This window comes from Achroia grisella, unplaced genomic scaffold (genome assembly GCF_030625045.1).
Source record: "Achroia grisella isolate CSIRO2021 unplaced genomic scaffold, CSIRO_AGI_Agris_v1 utg900, whole genome shotgun sequence".
Classification (NCBI taxonomy): Eukaryota; Metazoa; Arthropoda; class Insecta; order Lepidoptera; family Pyralidae; genus Achroia; species Achroia grisella.
Window position 1 is genome coordinate 337016 of NW_026713059.1, and position 18028 is coordinate 355043.

Genomic DNA, 18028 nt, shown 5'->3' on the forward strand with positions numbered 1-18028 from the left:
AGTTAAATATAGAATAAATAAAGCAAAAATATATGTACCACGAGTAAATAGAGATCACTCTTAATATTCTGACATGTTGGTTATATAATATGTTTGTTTTCTTCGAAAAGTGCTTGCCTATATAAGGAAAAGTCGCTGAAATTGTTCGCAGAATCCAGAATTATTTTGATCTTAACGGACCGTGTACACATGTATCGGATAATAATTAGTCATGATGACAGGTCAGAAGCCTTTTATTATTTTACTTATTGGAGGTTGGGGCTATAGTTAGACCTGAAGCACTAGGAACTATATAGATCTATATCCCATTATTTGGGGTCGGCATGTCATTTACTTCAACAGATTCCTATCGGCCGTCATATTTTTTTTTTTTTCAGAGTTAGCAGTAGCTGGCCTTTACAGCTTTACCGGATAGTGGCGAGTGCAGGTGGCACTCCAAACCCGCGGAAGGACTTAAGGCGCAGTTGAAGGCCAACTCCCGCCTGACGGATACGACTTTAGTCTGAGGGCACCGCTAGGGGTTCGAACGTCGGCTCAGGCTGTAGTAATTTCGATCTCCGTTTGAATTGGCCGGGGATCGATCGGAGGGAGGCTGTCATATCAGAGCTTACTCTCTTTTTATACATATCATCTTTCACATCCATCCATCTTTTTTTGGGGATGCCAAGCAAATCTTAGAAAACAACAACCGGAGGTAGACCTTGTAATATGTTGTCTGCGTGGATTGCTCAGTGGCACCTATATCAGCTGCCAAGAGCCAAGCTATTAAAATGACAAGCTGTGCCCACGACTTCGTCTGCGTAGAATAGTGACCTTGACCATATAAAGAAAAAATATTTTGTAATCAAACCCAAAAATCCAAAGAAAAAAGTTTCATCGTTGTAGTTTCCAAATGATGAATCTCCATATAAACTTTTATCCCCTAATTTAATTTAACCCCTTTAAAGGTAACATTTTTACAAACTTTGAATCTCATATTTTATTTATTTATATTTAATTAACAGCTTAAAAAGTAAGTTACAAGCTTCTAGCTTTCAGAATGACGATACATCCTTACAACCTTTCATATCCAATTTCAACCCTCTACAACCCTTTCTCCATTACTTATATTTAAAGAACAGCCTAAAAAATAAGTTTCAAGATTCTAGTTTAAAAATGACGATATAAAATCTCTCTTTTCAACCCCCTTACAACCCTTTTTTTGCATGTCCTTTCTCAGGGTCTATACTATCTGCGTATAAATTTCTTTAAAATCGGTTCAGTCGTTTTATTATTAGTTATCGGTTCAGATAGATAGACTTACTTTCGCTTTAACTTTCTTTATAATATTAGTAAGGATTAGCACGATTTTATAAACTAACCCAATAAAGCCTAAGAAAAAAGTTTTATCGTTTTAGCTTCAAAAATGACGTTTGTAGATAATATCTATAAATTGTATATAATATCCAACTTGTTACCGCATTTTATGTAAATTAAGTATAATTCTGTTATTGTTTGAAAGATTTAATCAATACCGGAATATAAATGAACAATGCAGGTGTGAACGGAACTTTATCATTACGTAGCGTTACGTAAACGAATAGATGCGTTGAGAATTCTAATGAGTGGTGTTATTCACAGTATTTGGAGTGTTTTTTCAATATCTAATGTCTTGATGGCCTCGCTGGTGTAGCGGTTTACTTTCGATGGTCGCGGGTTCGAGTCGCATGGTACAAACATTTGTATTTATATGTATGATTGTTAGTATTGGTGTGTTTTCTACATAAGTTTATTAAAAAAATGTGGCTAAGTATTTACATCAGTTGTCTAGTACCTGTAACACAAGCTCTGCTTAGTTTGGGACTAGATGGCGCTTCCCTTTTTTTCGGACTACTCTAATACTGTTGTCCGCAGTTAGCCTTTACCAGACGATAGGGACCAAATGCAGGTACTCCAAGGAAAGACTTATGGAGCGGCTGAAGGCCAATTCCCACCTGATGGATACAATTTTAACCTGAGGGCTAGGGATTCGAACCTCTGCTCATGCCGTAATAATTTGAATCCCCATTTCAATTGGATATGAAATCGATTCGAGGGGAAAGAAGGCGCTGTGGGAATTGTCCTGTGATAAAGAAAAGTTTATTTCGGCGTATTATGACGCTAACAAAGTCGCGGGCAAGAGCTAGTCTTTATATGTGTTTTTATTGAAGTGTTATAATGTTTATCTACTCAGAGGAATTTGAACTTGTTGGTATGACATTACCATATCCAGTTTAACTAGTTTTTAAAACGAATGTTACTCGTATTTTAATTATCTTACTTTTGCACCGTTCAGACCTACTAAAGAACTTTATGATTACATTTTTTGTTTCATTTTTTATGGCATTATCTATTTAAACTTTAAGTACTTACTTAAATATTTGTAAGACAAATATTACATTGAGTCTTGCGTCAGTGTTATGTATCGATCTCGTTAAATCATAATAACTCAAGACAATTTACACAGCGCCATCTACTAAGCAGGCTTGTAGGTACTAGACAACTGATATAAATACATAGATACACTTTTTCGTAAATATATACTTATTATATATAGAAAGCATCCACTGTTGCTGGCAGCTTGTCCAACATTATTTTTATAAACTTTGCATTTTTAATATGTTTTTTATGTCACTTTTGACTAGTTGTCTTCTTTGCTGTGAGCTCTTTTGGGGTATATACAAATTCATTACAATTATTAAAGATTTTTATTAATAGTCGTTATGTTTCCGCTCCAGTGACACCCAGATAGATATACACAGATATACTCATGAATCCAAATAATTGTACCGTATGAGGAATCGAACCTATGACCATCGGAATTATGGAGGTGTGCTAAACCACCGCGTCCATTTTAATATATTTTATTATATCCCTAGTGCTCTTTATGTATATAGGCGATTGTTACTCATATAAATCACGACGGTCATCTTGTTTACCACTCTAGTTAAATAAAGAAAATCTACTTTACATAATATTATATTTGCAATATGTTTGCAAAGCCAGGGTGTATAGATAAGAGCTGAAATCCGGTTCAACATCGCGCAAATAGAATTGTTTCCGAGTGTTTTAGAAAGGAAAGATTTGCTGTACCTCGTTTTGTAGACCCGACCTATAACTGAATTCTGGATCTTATTTATCCGTAACAACGTCACAACTGTCAGATGGGGTGATGTACAAAATGAATAGGTATTTATTTAGTAAGATGTGTCTTTTGTAGGATGACATATGGGAGGAAAATTACAGAGTGATGGCATGACAGCTAAGACCCCCGGAAAAGGAAATCACGAGTACTATATATAACATATACTATATAAAATATTGTTAATTTGATTATTTTTTCTTTTTTCAATTTTTTTTTATATTTTGCGGAAATGGCATCGCACATATTTGTAGACTGCCAGTTACATTTACTTTTTATATAGAATTATACAGTTATTGTTATAAAAATATTTTTGTTGACGGCCTCGGTAAGTTTATGACATATGGATCTTTGTTACTCTTTTACGCAAAAACTACTGAACGGATTTTAATTAAACTTTACAGTAATATAGCTTATACATTAGGGTAACATATAGGCTATAAATTCACGCGGGTCAAATCGCGATAACAGCTCGTATTCTTATAAATTCAATCTCTGATGGCCTAAAATGAGAATTGAAAGTTTTTCTGACATAACAAAATTAAGTAAGTTATTGTTATGTTAACTTAAAATTGTTATGTCAGTTATGTCAGAAGGTACATTGTAGGAGCACTTTTTAAGAACAAATAAATTACGAGTACATGATCTCTTTGTAAATCTACTTCTTAAGATAGACAGGGAGTTGTACATTGGGGATAGTAATTTAAAGCGAGTAAAGCCAGTGAATCTAGTATTGTTATCTTTCAAAATATTTATTAGACTAATGTTCTGTAAATAAAGGTAAATTTAGAAATTAATCTGCATTTTTGTAAAGATATACAAGCTCATTTGTAAAAAAATAAGCGCTAAGTTTCTTGTCAATTCTTCTTAGCTCGAAAGCACTCCGAATTAACGGTATATTTTGATATATCATATGAGTCTGTAATAAACCTTGATGAATATTTTGAATTAATTTTAAGATAAAAATGTTATAAAATTCTTATTAATAAATAATGCAAATTATAAACTGTATGTTCAGTACGTCAGAAACTGCTACTATATTTATTTATTTCGTTTTATTAATTTATTTGTACACTTTACATCAATTATTATAACTCTTAATAAGTATGATGTGTATAAGGCATGCAGGATAATAAGTAAGGCAGGCTCTGGCCACGCAGTCCACTTTAAGCTGTAACGATGTGCCTTATGTAATGGTCTGATAGGTCTTACTTTAGAACCTGACTCGCATCTCAACATCAAATTTGGTCGTTCCTTATCTTACACTTGCACTTTACATCTATTATTATAACATACATGTAAAAAGAATTTTGAGTTTTTATGCTTCTCTAGTGAGCTGAAGAAATTGCGCATAATACGAAAAAAAAGGAATGTTAACGTACGGTGAAATGTTTTTATTTCTGTTCAAATTCATTTCAAATAACATTTTCACAAAAGGTTTATGCTTGTAAAGATTGTATGAAATTAATTCTTATACGAAAAATATTGGATTTCACGTCCCTTTGCGTCCTTTTAATAATAAATGCGTTCCATAACAAAGAAAGACACATGGACAAGATGATAAGTATAGAATTTTCCTGCACAAATGAATAGATATTTGATTTTATTAAAAACATTGTATGTTGAATTTATTATTATTACTTAAAATGGAATCCAAATAATGCATTCTTTTCAATTCGTGCATCAGCTATAAATATTATCAACTAGCTGTTCCGCGACTTCGTCCGCGTGGAATTTGACTTTATTTTTCTAAAATAAAAGTAGCCTAAGTTACTCCTTATTACATCAGCTACCTGCCAATAGAAGTCCCGTCAAAATCGGTCCAGCCATTTCAGAGATTAGCCGAAACAAACAGACAGACAGACAAAATTTGTAAAAAATGTTAGTTTGGTGTACAGTACAGTATTTATATTCATATCCATGTAGTAAAAAACGATATATCAATATTACAAACAGGCACTCCAATTTTATTTATATGTATAGATAAAAATACTAATATAAAAAAAGTGCCTGGATAATTCAAACAGCGTCATCAAGTCACACTTAAGCAGTGCTTGATTTTTGGATATCAAACAACTTTAATTTAATATTAGTTGTTCCAATTATTACAATATACGTAATATACCTACAAATGTTCATTATTTTAACTTTGTTAATGATTATTATTCTTATTATAACTGTATTTTATTAATTATATTGTATTACTGTAGCGATGGTTGTGTTGTTATATTATACTAGATGTTCCCGCGACTTCGTCCGCGTGGAATTTAACTTTATTTTTTTTTAAATAAAAGAATATATCCGAATAAAAGTAGCCTAAGTTACTCCTTATTACATCAGCTATCTACCAATAGAAGTCCCGTCAAAATCGGTCCAGCCATTTCAGAGATCAGCCAGAACAAACAGACAGACTGACAAAAATTGTAAAAAATGTTATTTTGGTGTATGTAACGTATTTATATTCATATGCCTGTAATAAAAGACGGTTATTTCAGCGTTACAAACAGACATTCCAATTTTATTTATATGTATAGATTTTATCTATAATAGTAAAATGTATACCTGCCCTGAAATGAAATTATTGAACTGATTATAAATATTTAAATACTATACATTGTAAATATATATATAATATATGGGAGAAAATATCAAGACCAATACAAACAATTATACTCATGAATACAAATGTTTGCACCGTGCCAGGAATCGAAACCGTGTCCATTCGCAATAAAGCGGTGTGCTAAAACACCGAGGCCTTCAAGCATTAAACAAATTCTTCAATTTGTAGTTGTAGTTTCTGAGATTAACCTTCAACCAAACAAACAAACTCTACAGCTTTATATATTAGTATATATTTGTACAAATAATACAGAATCAGTGAGTATATATCAAGAAAAATATTGAATGAAACGAACAAAATAACATCTCCCTATAGAATAAAAACAAGTCTTGATCAACTCAGGTACCCACAGTAGGTACAGTGACCTTTTCAAGTTATTTTCCTTGTATATTTGTATGTATATCAAATATATACAACCAAATTCTCGTGTCACAGTGTTTGTAACAAAATTCCGAAACAGCTTGATCGATATTTATGAAATTATTTGTGTATATTCAGTAGGTTTCAGAATAGGATTTCATACCCCTAAGTGGTAAGGGTGCTCTACCCATTTTTTTAAATATTAACAACATGTGAGTTTCTATAGAAGCTTTGGGTAAAATTAGGTGGCGCACTATAAGTACAGAAGTAGATAATATATATTCAACATATATCTATAAATATAATAATTATAATCTCAGGACAATTCACACAGCGCCATCTAGACCCTAGTTAAGCTAGCTAAAGCTTGTGTTATGGGTTCTAGATAACTGATACAAAAACACAGATATTTTTTTGTAAATACATACATATTATACATAGAAAATACCCAGACCGATACAAACAAACATATTCATGAATACAAATGTTTGTACCGCGCGAGGAATCGAACCCGCGACCATCGGACGTAAAGTGGTGTGCTAGACCACTAGACCACCGAGGTCGTCTATATATATTAATAATATATATCAATACAAAATATATACACATTCAAATACTATATACATAAATAAATATCTAAATGTTGTGTTGCTAACGAAACCTCTACACCGATTTGAAAAATTCCTTCAAAACTATTTTAAAAATTCATTATTCTAGAATAATGTAATTTTTGAGTAGTAAAGGAATTTCTATAAATTATGCCTTATGGTTTAAAATAGAGGTAGACTCATCTGATTGGGTACCTCAATCTTTATTATTATTTCTTACATTTAGATGTGCCGAGACTGTGTTATTTGTATGTATGTGGATATACCTATGCGATATAAAGTGGTGATAGTAACCAGTATTTGATTTAAAATTGAATAATAATCCTATTATTGAGGAACAGAGTGCTTTCTAATTTCAATAAATAAATAATAAATTTTATTATATTATAAAGCTGAAGAGTTTGTTTGTTTGTTTGAACGCGCTAATCTCAGGAACTACTGGTTTGAATTGAAAAATTCGTTTTGTGTTGAATAGTCCATTTGTCGAGTAAGGCTTTAAACTATATAACTTTACGCTACGACCGATAGAAGCGAAGCATCAGTGAAAAATGTTGCAAAAAACGGGGAAAGTTATACATATTTGAGGGCTTCCAAAGATAATCGCGATAGTGTTTTTGATAACCACGCGAACGAAGTCGCGGGCATAGCTACTAACTATTATAAAATATTGAATTCATTTTATCAACTTTTACATAAGCATCTTACTTTGATGTTATAACTGCTGATATCAAGTGAACAATTTCCTGACTGTACTTTCAACTGCAATTCATGCAGAATAAAGACATGTGGAATTCGAAGATTTTATCACGGCGCATTTTATCGTATGAGGTCATCCTTGATTTATTGCAACCACTATAAACTTTTTATACACAATGTAATAAATGACAGTGATTGATTAAGGTAAATATTTATAAATAAACCATAATTATGGAGTTAACGAGAAGTAATTTTTGTGAACTTTTATCACAGTTTTCTCAGATGGTATAGCAACAGGTTTGTCAGCTGTCCTCGCGACCTTTTGATAAACGCAAGTCTATATTGAGATGACCATATTTCGCTGGGTATATTTTAATAACAGATAAGATCATATTGTGTAAAGCAATGTTTAATTACAATAAAACGCAGGTAACCGTTAGTAACATCTTTGTTGCACATGTAACTTAAAATAGAACATGATTATTAAAATAAAAAAAATGTGAGCAAGTATGTTTTGGAAAATATTTTTTTTTGTTTTGAATGTTTTCACATTTTTTTTCAGACTACTCTAGTGCTGTTGGCCGCAGCTGGCCTTTACAGCTTCACCGGATGATGGGGGGTGAGTGTAGATGGCACTCCAAACATGCAGAATGATTTATGGAGCAGCTGAATCGTGCCTGACGGATACGACGTTAGTCTGAGGGCACCGATAAGGGTCGTCGTAATTTCAATCGCGTGAATTTTGTATTAAGCATAAATTCGTTCTATGGAATAGAGCCTCACCGATTTGAATCTACTGTGACCAACGGTGAAGTTATCGCAGTCTCTTGACAAATTATCCAAGAGATAGTGGTTTGTTTTGTTACTCCAATTAGTTGTTGATTCCAATATTCGGAGAGTCCGTGAGAAATATAAATTAATAGATAAAGTGTGTTTGATTCAAACTTATGGCCTTGGGGATGATTTTAGTGAGGCACGATTCGTTATTTTTAAAAAGCAGTTTTTATAAAAGTATAAAAGGTAAAATTTATGTGTGGTATTTGTGACAAATATTTGCCACAATATAATATATTGTTTGAGTCATATTCGATATGTCTCGGCACGCAATGACAACTCAATAATTAGTCAATGAAGTATATTCTATTTATTAAGTTTATTACCTATTACGGAGAGGAAATTAATCATTTAAGGGAACGTCGTATTTTTCCTATCCATTTAGAAAAGTACGTGGATAACTCCTATAACGTCATACCTGGAACGATTTTTCATTCTCAGTAATCCTCGTGACTGAAGACCATAAATTTAACTTCAGGCCAGGGAGTAAAAATAAAATGAACAGAGAGAAGTGTTTATATCCCATTCTTTTAAGTATACTGTTGTTGTTATATATGTATTATATGTATATTTGAAATTAAATCTTATTTCCTTTGAATACGCCATAACTTGAAACGGTTTAACTGATTTCATTCACCTTTTTTATTTTATAAAAAGTATGAAATATGAGCTGAAAAACTTCAGAAAATTTCACTGTTCGTTAAGACATTTAAATAGTGCAACGACTGTCAGGTTAGCTAGCATTTTATGTAAAGGAAGTGGCAAGCTTACCAATCGTTTCTACAAAAAACTAGTCAGAAAAGTGAATACTAAATATACAAGGCCAAAAATTTACTTTGTCCAAAATTGAGTATTACTTTAAGTTATTAGAATCGAAAATCTTAGTTTTTTTACACTACGATGGTGGCAAACAAGCATAAGGCCCATCTGATGGTAAATACCAGGGATGTCAGGTGTGTGTTGCCTAAATCACTCCATACTGTAGTCTCTCGAGAAAAATACGGTATTTCATTAAACAGTCAAAGTATATGCGGGAGGAAGCACCTTATCTCCCGTAAAAATATAAATATATATATATAGTTAATCAGTATGTGACAAGAAACTCAATTGAATTGAGTTTCTTGCCAGTTCTTCTCAATTGGATCTATATACCAAACTGGATGGTAGGGAAAAATTAAAATTATAATAAAAAAATTTGACGTTCATAAGCGGCTAAAATGTCCTACATGAATAAATGATTTTTGAATTTGAATTTGTTAAAATGAGAGCAGATTTTCTTGTCAGTTTTTCTGGAATTAAACTATTATACATTCTGAACTAAAGTTAGTGTTCATTTATCATAAGTGTCTGTAATAAACATATATGAGCAAAGATATTCTGTTTTCATCTACACGTTACAACATTATGACACTAGTTGATGTTGCCATTCACGACGACTAATATTTTTTGCTTCCGTACCTTGCAATTCCACTGTCATATCTCAATTACTGGCCGGAAAATGGTCTGCAAAGTAAACTGTTGGTAACATAAATAGATAATTCTATTTGATGGTACTCCCACATACTGATTTAATATCCACATTCATATAATGTATATAAAGGAATAAATATGAGTACATAAATTTATTTATACCTGATAAATTGGACCTCTTCAATATATTAGTTATTCTTTATCTTTGATAATATTATTTATGAGTCGCGAACCGACCGATCTTCTGATTTCATTTAATTATTCTTTTTATACGTCATTGACATATTCGACGGCCTCGATAGTTTGGTGATTTAGACACCTCCTTATTTCCGATGGTCGCGAGTTCAATTCCTCATATAGTATAGTATATACATATATATTAAAGAGTATTATAGTTTGTATTTGTTTGAATGTATTATAAGTATTTTCTGTATGTGTTTCCAAAAAAAATGTAAGATATAAATAATATCAGTTGTCCAGTATCCATAACACAAGGTCTGCTTATCGTGGGACTAGATGGCGCTGTGTTAATTGTTCTGGGTTATTTTTATTACTTGATTATTGTATCATACTCAAAGCTTGCTGTGGTTATCTATAAATATGACAACAGTTAGTATATGACCATTAGAATTGTATAGAATCACGACAGATTTTTATTGCTGTATCTTGTGTTGGTAATACTTAAAAATAAATAAATAAATAACTGTGGTTAGCCTATCTTTAATATAGTTTAAAATGAAGTAGCTTCATTTGTTCGTTCGCTTAAATCTTTTGAAACTACGCAACGGACATTAATGTAGTTTTTAGCTGTCACAATACAACAATCAATCACTCTATGTGATTTAAGTGGAAGGTTTATATGTAATACATATATACCCATGCGAAACCGGGGCGATTACCTAGTTGGAATATAAAATACTATTACGTATTTTCATCATATATATGTTCACACAGTGTACCGATTCGTTACACTCAGTAAGATTAATTGTATTTCTAATGATTCATAGATAACAATGTAATGCTTGGAATTGAAATTGTTAATGTTTATTATCACTTCAGCCTTTATAAGTGTTATTGAATACGTGTCATAATAATAGATGGCTCATAATGGTATTAATCATATTAACAATTAACTATTGAATTTCTTATACAATGTGAAAGAAGAAAGGTTACGTAGGTTTTTTTATGGATGATATGAAATGGTGCTACGCCTGCGCTAGCGGTTTACGCTGGCGGGGCACCAGTGGAGGATGATAAGATGAGTATGAGGTCAGGTCAGTTAGCCAGTTTTCCAGGTTTGCAGGGGGAACCGCGTGGGGGTCAATCTGATATGGTACTGTTAAGGTTTTATGTACAATCTTTTTTATGTCAATATTTTAAAAAGAGAGAATGTCGGGTTTTTTTTGTCAATTAGATATTTTAGAAATGTTTGCCATAAACATATTTTTTCTATTCAGCTTTTCTATTGGTGTTTTCTTTTCATAAAACGAGTCGTCCACGGGTATATTGCTAGCCATAAGATCATCAAATCCACATTACTAACAATTTCCTTTCGCCCCAAGATGAAAGGTTACGTAGGTTGGGCTTTGTATACATGGTTTGTTTTATTTTTTATGAGTTTTGCTCTTGCTGAACTTAAATTATATTGACTGGCATAATTTTTTTTACAAATATTTTTGCCGGGCGAGGAATCGAACCCGCGACAATCGGAAGTAAGGCGGTGTACTAAACCGCTAGACAAGCGAGGTCGTCAAATATATGTCCCAGATAATATATAATTAGTATATAGAAATATATATTAGATATATATGCTATTTTTGAATATGTGTACAGATAACGGGGTTATGAGATTTTGTAGCATTTTCCGGATATAGCGTGAATGATTACAAATTAATCCTGAGGTGACATCAATGCTATTTGCAAATGTTGGTAGATTTAGATTTCTCGGAATATATTTTATACTGTTAATGGATTGAAATCCATTTAAATCCAGTTAAAAGCATGGCTTAATAGCGCTGTGGTCTAGCGGTTTACTACCCTTATAGAACCCGAAGACCGTGAGTTTGAATCTCGCTGACACCAGAAAAGCTTTGTTTGTTTCCGAATAACAAATCCATCCGAAACACATAGTATGGTTATTTGCTAAATTGACAGTTACATTATGGACCTTATAGCAATAGTAATAAGGGCACATATTTTGCTAGTTTTGGCTAGTAGCAGATTTATTAGATTTTTTTTATAGGCAAAATTATCACATATGAAGTTTCGTCGCCTGCCTGATGGTGAACGGTGCTGATTAGTAAATGCTGGTGGTAATTGTAGATAAACGACAATATAATACTACACACTATGGACAACACCGTCTAGTTAAAAGCTAAGCAAAGCTTGTATTATTGGTACTAGACTAGTTGTCTAAATATATAGATACATTTTTTTATAAATACATATATAGTATATATAAAAAATAATTATCATCCTTAATCACTAGTCATGTATTGTATTATAAATAAATAAATATGCAAGAAACATAATATAGTCTTATTCTTTACATTATTTTATTTAAAAAATCGATAAATATATTCTATTAAGTTATTTATAAAGTTTCACTTTAAAATGGAGTTAGATTATTGTATTCAAAATATTCACTGCAATGAGAATATATAATATTTTGTGTGTATAGACTATAAAAAGTGAATAAATATTTTAAAACAAAATGCCAATAAAGATATAAATTCAATTAAATAATGATAAGATAACGCCGGATATTATTGAAGTCATTAAAGTCATTATGTATGCCTTCCACTGCCTTCGCACTCGAATGGTGACCGTTGGAATTGAACCTTGTACTAAATCGTAGAAGGTCACCGCTCTCGCTGCCTCAGTCCGTGTACCTCCACAATATTTGCGATGTACAAATATATTTCTATACGACATTATGTTTTTTAAACAAGTTTTGTTTATTTTGAATTAACGAAGACATCTTTTAACAATCTATGAATACTAAGTTAGTTATGAGTTTATACATTCTATTTGATTCATCCATTCAGACGGCCTCGATGGTGTAGTGGTTTAACACACCGACTAACTTCCGATGGTCGCAAGTTCCTTTTACTATTAGTCATAGCGTGATGTAATCTAGTCTATAATATTCCCTTATAAATGGGTTATGTAACATTAGGAGACTTTTCAAAATCGGTTCAGTAAATTCTGAGAACCCTACAACCTCTCAAACTTTATTTCCTTATAATATTAATATTGATCTCTATCTACTTAAACAATTAGCATTCTATTGTTTGTTTTAAATTAAAATTTATACTGAAATAGCCAATTTTATATATTTATGTTAAACTAATGTATGTAATGTTTTAATAAAGAAAATGATTCTTGAAAAGAGACATAAATTTGGTGACATACCTCAAAAACTTAGTATCTACGAGTAACTACATAATGGGAGCGAAAAAAGAAATTTGAACTCTTAACTCTCTAACTTTTTTTATTAAGCGTTAAGCTGTCAACAAGTTTGGGAGTTGACGTGCGGAAAATGGAAGAAAAACTATACAGAGATCGTAAATGCCATCATTCACGTCCGGAAGATAAAATGTAGGGTAGGTTCCTACCATAACACTATTCGTCGTGCCTTTTCAATGAAGTCGATCCGGATGAACTTCCATATCTCCATCCCATCCTTCCCCGAGGTCGTCAAGTTATGGTTGTATTTTAACTCTAAATATGTGTGTATCGTCTTGGTATAGAAGTTTATTACTCTAACGTAAACCTCAAAGGTTATTAGTTCGAAATTGACTAAAATATTTGTTAGTTTATGACTACTTACGAATGTGATTACATAGGTAGCAAGACAAGTCAATGATTCTATTATCTAAATGAAACTGGGTTTTTTTTCTATTATATAAGTGTCGCGTACCAAGCAGTAACAAAACGCAATACAAAGGGAGCGTTCTGATTGGACCGCACACCCATCCAATTTAAATACGCAACGTAACGTACATACTTCAAATATCAACCGATCGATATATCGTATATTTGTTCACTCATCCATAATTTCTAATAGTATATTTGCCATTAAATTTAAGATAGTAAGCAAATTCTATCATTTTCTACAACCCGTAATCTGCTGAAGCCATCACCTACCACCTGAGCATTCGAGCCGCATCAACACGTACCAATAAGTATATTTGTACCATTGGAATGATACAGAATTGAGTTCATTTTATCCCTTTTAGAGATAGTGCTTCGAAATTCTCATTATCATTTTCTTATTATTTCTTTCTTTGTGCGAAAATTCTTGTGAGCCCAATTTAAATACTTAGTCATCCCTTTTTAATTTTTAATTATTATTCGAGCGTTCCACAGTGATTTTTATTTCAAAGATACCACTCTTAGTTATTACCGACCGTTGGATAGTAATTATTATTTTCATTTGGACTTGGAAAATCTAGGGAATTTCAAATTGAAGTTACGAAACGGTGATTTGTGTTAATTTTTTCACAATTGATAAATGGAGGATTAGCATGTGAATTGTTATAGACTTTGTATAAAGTCAGTTTGGGTACTTCTTGCCATTTTGCTCTATGAGCTGTATTCTGTTTGTAGGGTTGGATACGGTAGTGTATCATATCGTATCGTAGCCTAAAGTGCCCTAGTCAAACGGCCACGAAGGCGTTCGCATATATGAGATAGGTCGAGTAGGGTGAGATAGGTCGCCCTAACAACGAGAAAGGGCCTGCCCTACACCATGTACAGGGTGGGCCGACGCGCCGTCGGAGCCGCGGATCAAATGTTTGTACTATGCGAGGAATTGAATCCGCGACCATCGGAAGTAAGGCAGTATGCTTAACCGCTAGACTACAGAGGCCGTCATATTGATTAACATTTACGTTTGTGTATGATTGCAACCAGACGACCTCAAGCATAAAGCAATATACTATGTAAATAATATGTTACCTTTGATTTATAAATCGATTTTCAATCATTGTTATATTATTATAATTATTGCTACAAATATGATAATTTTTAATGACCTCGTTAGCATAGCGGTATAATAGTGCCTCAGAACACAGTGGACGCGATATCGATTCTCGAAACATACAAATATTTATACTTATACGTGTTTGCATGGATCAGAGTTTTCTGTTGATTGAAAATTTATGTCCAGATTTTGCTGTAAGCTATGATAATTTGAAGCATGTGTATGTTTTATATTATATATAAAGACAAGTTTAATAAAGAAGATTTCAAGCATTCAATGTGACTTTAAACTCTTTCGATTAAAGATAAAATTTCGATGAAAGAAATCTGATTTCGCAGAATATAATAAAAAAACGTAGAATTATAATAATAAATAATAATAATAATAACATCTCTGGACAATTCACATAGCGACATTTAGTCCTAAGCGAAGCAGAGCTTCTGTTTTGGGTAGTAGACAACTGATATAAATACTGAGATACTATTTTTAGTAAATACATACATAATATACATAGAAAACAATACAGAAACTAAACTCTTTCGAATAATGAATGAAATCTGTTTCCATTTGGCAGAACACAATAAAAAACCCCGTACGATTGAGGACCTCATCCTTTTTGAAGTCGGTAGGATATCATGTGGGTGGAAACAAACAAAAGTTGCCAACTCAGTTTATTGCGTGTCATGAAAGAGCAAAACTGCTGTAATGGAAAACTATTTGGAATGTTCTCCAATTTGTTGTTTTGAACTCTCTAAATTGTATTTTACAATGTTTAAAGTAAAGTTATAGGCCGACGAGGAATGTATTAATAAATAACTGCAACACACGGGCTTGTCTCTATATCTAATATTGAAATTTTAATAAATTTCTTTGTTTACATTTGGTAGGTATGAGAAAATATAATATTCAAATTCAAATTCAAATTCAAATTCAAAAATCATTTATTCATGTAGGACATTTTAGCCGCTTATGAACGTCAAGTTTTTTATTTCATTTTCATTTCGTTATAATTATATTTTTTTTGCCCTACCATTCAGTTCGGTATATAAATCCAATTGAGAAGAACTGGCAAGAAACTCAATTGAATTACTTTTTTTTTTAAAAGCCAGTTTATTTACAATGCATTTATATAGGTGTCCATGTCTAACATTAAATGAAAATCCCGAACATGAAAACTATTGCATGCACGCTCGTCATTCAAGTAATCGTTTAGTGAGTAATAGGCCTTGCTTCGTTTAGTGAATAATTATATGTGAGGACAATTCACACAACGTTATCTAATTCCAAGCTAAGCCGAGCTTGTGGCGTGGGTATATATTTATATTTTTTTATTTAGTTGGTTGGACTTTTGTTAGGTTCTTGGACCTGTAGTACTGCGACCTACATAGATCTATTGTGCTCGCCCCTTTTTCAGAGTTCGCTTCCTAGTACCCGTCAGGGGCAAGAATTGAAGAATATTCTTAGGAGCGATGGTTTTTATCTCCTCAGGACAGAGTGTAAATTTTCCAAAGGAGATTTTACGTTTATGAATAAGTGGGCTATAGCCACGTAGGATGTGTAGTGGCGTTTTCTCTTCTGTTTGGTGTGGGTACTAGACTAGACACTGATATAAATACAAAGATATTTAATTTTTTTTTAATACATCTTCCTAATATTATAAACGCGGAAGTTTGTGAGTATGGATGGATGTTTGTTACTCTTTCACGCAAAATCTACTAAGTTAATTTCAATGAAACTTTACAATAATATGGCCTGTACATCAGAATAACGCATAGCCCATAAATTTCATGCGGGTGAAACCGCGGCCACAACTAGTACATAATACAACATAAAAATAGAAACGAGGAATTGAACCCGCACCATCGCAAGTCAAGACGTGTATTAAACCGCTGGACCCCTAAGGCCGACAAATCGTAACCTATTTTTTATAGACCTAGGTAATTGGCCCCATCCAGTAATAATTTTTTAATTGGCAAAACAACTATTACCGAGTCAGGTAGTGACTAAAAAAAGTGTAAATATGCTAACGTAGAATATTATTTACTAGTGTTAACTTATTTTATACGATATCGTCTAGTACTTTTTGCGTGATATAATAAAAAAAACGTAACTCAATATATAAAGAAATTAGCGTTTATAAAATTACTTGGATTTATTAATACACGAAGAAAATTTTTAACGACTTTCCATACACTTTGGATTACAATATTTGGTATAAATAAATTGCATCGTAAAATCCTTTGTGAAATTTAATTAAAAACGATTTGATTGAACAATCAAATTTCTTGGCAATTTTTCTCATTTGACGTCTGGAATTGTTAAAAGAAAACTATATGCTGTATTTATTGGACTTAAACGAAATTATATTATTATTATCACATTAATTACTATCAATACCTTATAGAAAATATTATTAATGTTATTATAATAAAAAATAACAAAATATTTATATCATAAATAAAAAGTATAAAAAATTAAATTCATATATTAATTAAATTTAAATATTAATTAATTTAATGAATATATAAAAAAAATGTATTTGTCACGGAATATATGAAATAATAAACGTACCTACATTATTATCTAAATTGTTCTAATACTCCAGTATAATTATATGTTTAAGTTCTACCTGTGGTTATAACATACAAGTGTACAATCTATCTTTTCTATTATACTTATATAAGTAATTTAAACACAATTATGAATGAAAAAATACACGTACTCACATAATCAACTGCCAAATTTTTATCCCAACTCACTACAACTCACTTTTAACGTCACACATATAAATTAAAATTAATAATTTACAATACGGCACTTGTTTATAAAATTTAGAGAAACGACGCGCGTGCGCTTATAGTCACGATCTTGTTGAAATAAACATTGGACTATACTATGAAAGGAAACACGCAAACATTGCAATAGGCACTGATTTGACTGTCGCTTTGCATTCATTGCGTATGAAAAGTAGAGTTATTACACTATGCAATAGAATATTATAGAGAAACAATTTATAAGACAACAAGCTTGTTGAGCAAGCTTGTCTTATAAGTTGTTTCTCTTATTAAAATCTGTCTCGTTAGCATTATATATTTGATATTTGTTTGTAAACAGGGTCGAATTAAAATTAGGAAATCCATTATTCAAATAAACTTATTTTATGTACTTTTGAATACTCACAGTTATCCTTCTTTTATTCCACCATTAGGAAAGCTATCATATCATTCATCATAAGAAGAACGAGCAAGAAACTTGTGTTGCTCTTTTAAATAATTGTTGTACATTTTGAAGTC

The 18028-nt window shown here is 31.9% G+C and overlaps 1 protein-coding gene across 1 annotated transcript in view; it reads right to left on the reverse strand.

Moving 5' to 3' along the window:
* The window catches only part of LOC131853261 (proton-coupled amino acid transporter-like protein pathetic), a 71797-nt gene extending 54198 nt beyond the window's left edge, over positions 1-17599 (reverse strand). The window contains exon 1 of the mRNA XM_059204105.1: positions 17462-17599. The gene's annotated coding sequence lies outside the window, so the exon portion shown is untranslated. The remainder of the gene's footprint in view (positions 1-17461) is intronic.
* Between the last annotated feature and the right edge of the window lie 429 nt (positions 17600-18028).